Raw genomic sequence first — 4,777 nt, forward strand, 5'->3', positions numbered from 1 at the left:
GGGTGCGGGCGCTTCCGGGCTGAGCACCCGGGGGTGGAGGGGGTCAGGCGGTGCACGGGGGCGGGAGGGGAGCAGGCGATGCACCCGGTGCCCCGGGGTGGGTGGGTGGGGTGGGTGGGTCAGGCTGTGCACCCAGAGGTGGGGGGTGCAGGCGGTGCACCCTGGGGTGGGGGTGCAGGTGGTGCACTCAGAGGTGGGGGGTGCAGGTGGTGCACCCTGGGGTGGGGGTGCAGGTGGTGCACTCAGAGGCGGGACAGGGGGGTGCAGGCGGTGCATGGGGGTGGGGGGAGGGGGGCACACGGGGGTGCAGAGAGGGGGCACCTGCTGCTGCACCCACGGACAGGGCCGGGTGCGGGCAGGCGGTGCACCCGGGGGATGGGGGGGCAGGCAGTGCACTCGGGGCGGAGGGGGTCAGACAGTGCACGGTGAGGGGCGGGTACTGAGGAGCAGAAGGGGAACCAGGAAGGGGTGACGCAGGACACACAGCTGCCAGGAGGGCAGGCCCCAAACACACCTCGCCCAGCCGGGGTGGGGCCGCCCTGCTCGCAGCCCCCCCACCCGGGGACAGACCTGCCCCAGGACAGACGTCGTCCCCCCGGGTGCTCTGAGCCCCACACCTGGACAGACCCCCAACCCCGCCGCCTGGAGCAGCCCCAGACCCTGATCCTAGGGACCCTGCGTGGGACTCCCTGGCAGTAGGAAGCATGTCCGGAGCCTGTTTTGGGGACACCGGACAGTTAGGTCCAGAGTTCCCTGCACATGAACCGCAGCCGCGGCCTCCTTTCTCTGCAACCCCTGCCTCCGAAGTAAGAAGTCCCGTGTCTTGGGGGCCGACAGCCTGGGCTGAGCAGGTGCGGGGTGCAGGACGGCACCGGGGGTCTCGGCCTCGTGGCTGCCGCCCCCTGCCCTGCACCCTCCGCATGCCCGCGTGGGTGACGCTCTGCAGGTCAGCATCCGGCACGTGCGGGCCGCCCTGGGGTGACGCAGCTGCAGCAGGCCTGCGGACCCGCATGAAGGAGTCCCTCCGTTACTGGGTGCCAGGTCAGGGCGCACCCCGGGGTGCTGCTGTGCCACAGCCCAGGGCGGGAGCAGAGGTGACAGGTGCGCCCGAGAGTGCCGGAGGGCTCTGCGGTCCAGCCCACATCCAGCCGCGTGGACCCATAGCCTTGCAGGGGGATCCGATGGGGCTGCTTGCACGACCCCAGTCCCCGTGTGCGGGATCCCCCGAGGTACGGGGCTTCCCTCGTGAACTTCCCCCCTCAAACACCACAACCGCCAAACTCTGTGCCCCTCGCCACGCAGGGGACGATGCTCCTTGCTCTGAGGTCACCAGCCGGTCGTCCCCCCATCACCGAGGGAGGCTTGTCCTCCGCTCCAGCCGGGGGCTCCCCCACAGACCCCGTTCTCCCCGAGACCTTCGGAGCATTTACTCACCAGCAGACTCTGTAGGGGGTGCACATCCCTCCTGCAATTATGTGCTTCCCAAGGAAAAGACACTCATTTAAAAAATTAATTGTTATTATTATTATTGTTATTATTATTATTTACAGGTGATGGAGCAAAGGGAGAGCGAGGGAGCGAGAGAGCGAGAGGGTCAGTGAGGCCCAGTGTGTGAGCCCGATGCGGGGCTCCATGTAAGGGTCCTGAGAGCGTGACCCGAGCTGAGACCCAGAGTGGGGTGCTTCACCGACCGAGCCACCCAGGCGCCCCGGGAAGTGACCAGCTCCGGTGACTGCGCCGCCTGAGTGGTGGGGACCCGAGCGTGTCCATGGCGCCTGCGCGGGGGCCTCCCGTGCACACAGGGTCTTAGCAGGTGACGTGGACGAGCTGGGACGAGCGCCCTGGATCCCGTGGCCCCAGATGCAATGACTGGGGTCCTTGTGAGAAGCCGGACCTCAGATCTCGGGTCCCCGGAGCTGGGGGATGGTGGATCCCTGCGGCCCTCACCCCGTAGCTGGTGGTTGCTCCTTAGGGCCGCCCCGGGATCCCCCCACATCATGTCATGCTTCCCTCCACACCCCAAGCACGGACACTGTGGCCCTCACTCTGGCTCCTGCAGGTCCAGGAACCCAGGCCTGGCCATCCCGTGGGCCCCGAGCCCACCGAGGTGCACCGGTGACCCGTCACCCTGAGCCTGCGGCCCCGAGGCCTAGGGCTGGGTTCCCAGGTCCCGGGTGTTAGGGGCGTCAGAGGCCCCGGGTCGTGCTCATCCCCTGATGGAGCAGGTGTTTGCAGCAGGACCTTCTCTCTTGGGGTCCCGAGCGCCCCCCACCCCGTGGTTGTGCGCTTATCGCACGCGGCACCTTGAGGGGGCGGCTCCCCCAGTGGTATCCGGGCCTCCTGACAGCTGGCCGCCGTGATAGCGGGGAGCCAGCGCGCGCTTCCTCCTCCGTGCGGCCCACCCGGTTTCCTCTTGAGGTGCACAGAAGTCTTTCGAAAGACGCCGACTCTTGGCTTCTGTGCATCTCCACGCCGCCCGACCCCGAAGGTGGAAGTGGTTCGGCCCACGCCGTCTGTATCGGCCACCATCGCCTCTTGTGAAATGCGTTTCTTCACCGTGTAGACTGCTGAGCGCACCGCCGGCCCGTGTCCTCGGAGCGGTCTACGTGAGCGCACACCCGGGCCAGCGTTTTCTTCCCTAGATGGTCACCGCCGAGCCCCGATGTTTTGTCTGTGGTCAGCGAGGAAGGTCCTGGAGGGGCACGGTCCCCAGAGCCCCTGTTGTGCGCCCACGAGCCCCGTGCCAACGTGTGTGTCACTCGTCCCACGTCCTGGGGGCCTGGCCTCAGCCTCCCCCGCAGGTGGGACACACGCGTGGCCCTCGTTCCCGATCCCTGTAGTCATCCAGAGAGCTCGGCGAGAGACGCAGACCGTGGGACGTCTGCACAGCACCCGTACCGCGTCCCCATCACTCTGGACACACATGTCCACCTCTCCCGCTGGAACCCCTGCCCTACCGGCATCGTGGGCCCATCTGCGCATCAGCCTCTGTTTCTTGGTTTTTGAGGTTTTTTTTTTTATTTTTTGGTTATAGGTGCGTCACTATTTATGGGGTCGTCACTAAATATTGCTCCATCAATGCAGCTTGGTGGCTATTCGGTGGTCATGGTTCAAAAGACCCAGTTTGGGGACCAAGGTCGTCTCCAAATGCCCTCCCGGGTCGCGGTTGGGCTGTGGGTGTGAGTCCAGACCTTGCAGGGCAGTACGGGATTGGCCAAATCCTGTGTGCAGAGCCCGTGGGTCTGCAAACACAACGCTGGTGTAGACAGCCAGTGTAGACGGCGGATGGCCAGAGGGCTGGGGAGGAGGCCAGATGGGAAGCTTCTAGACAACAGATGGGAGAGGTGAGAGCCATGGGGGCAGCCCCCAGGGCCCCCCTGTGACCCTGAGCCCTAATGAAGACGGGTCAAGAGGGGGGTCCCCTCACAACGCACGGTCCTCCCCGACCTGGCCACATGCCCTTCGCGAGATCTGAACAAAGCGCCCCACACTGCGGAACATCAGCATCCAGGAAACCCGGGGACAGAGACACCTGCTTGCTGGGGGCGGGGTCTCCCCTCCTCTGCCCAGAGGGACCCGCCGTGCACCTGCAAAGCTGTGCGGCGAGTGGGTACCTGGCACGCAGGCCCACCGCGCCATCCACGCCCTAGCGCCCACCCTGCACGGGTCCCCGTGTTCCGGGGACGCCCCCTCCCCCCCACTTTGCGTTTCCCAAAGTGACCTCCGCGCCCCTTTGCCACCTGTGCAGACGGCGGACCGCGCAGGGCCCCTTTCAGGACCAAAATCCCCGTGAGTGACCTTTCTTCACCAGCCACGGGATTCCTCGCAAACCAGCCTTCCCGAGAGCAAAACGTGTTCATTCCTGGCAATTTGGAAAATCACGGGAGCCGCGAGAAGATGGTCATTTCACATCACAACGTGCTCCTAACACCTGACTTTTTTCTTCTTTACAGAAACGCACCCCGGCGTCACTATGAAATTAATTCCTGCCCATCCCCAGTCAGAAGTACAGATAAGCAGGAGATGAAAGTGCGTCCAGCCTGCAGATAACCACCCCTGCCGTGCGGCGCACAGGTCCCTGCGCGCACCCGCAGGGGCCTCATCCCCGTCCCGCGCGCACCTGCAGGGGCCGCATCCCCGTCCCGCGCGCACCTGCAGGGGCCTCATCCCCTCCCGCGCGCACCTGCAGGGGCCGCATCCCCTCCCGCCCGCACCTGCAACGGCCTCATCCCCTCCCGCGTGCACCTGCAGCGGCCTCATCCCCGTCCCGCGCGCACCTGCAGCGGCCGCATCCCCTCCCGCGCGCACCTGCAGCGGCCTCATCCCCTCCTGCGCGCACCTGCAGGGGCCTCATCCCCGTCCCGCGCGCACCTGCAGCGGCCTCATCCCCGGCCGCGCGCACCTGCAGCGGCCGCATCCCCGTCCCGCGCGCACCTGCAGCGGCCTCATCCCCGGCCGCGCGCACCTGCAGGGGCCGCATCCCCGTCCCGCCTGCATTTGGCTGCCGCGGGCGTGACCCGGGTTCTTGACCGCGAGCAATGCAAACCCGCGTCCGCGCTCGCGGGGCCTCCGCAGCCCGCACCATCGTTTTTAGGGCAAATTTCTGGAAAACAGCTTTCAGCTGGCTTTCCACCCGCGTTAGAGATGACGAATCAGTTTCCACAGACACGTGAGCATCGCCACGGGCGCCGCGTGGGGGTGGCGGTGCGCAGCTCGGTCCGTGTCGGGCGTCAGGAAGCCGCGCGTGGGGAGGGGACATAGTTCACATCAGGCGGTG

This window comes from Canis aureus, chromosome X (genome assembly GCF_053574225.1).
Source record: "Canis aureus isolate CA01 chromosome X, VMU_Caureus_v.1.0, whole genome shotgun sequence".
NCBI classification, from domain to species: domain Eukaryota; kingdom Metazoa; phylum Chordata; class Mammalia; order Carnivora; family Canidae; genus Canis; species Canis aureus.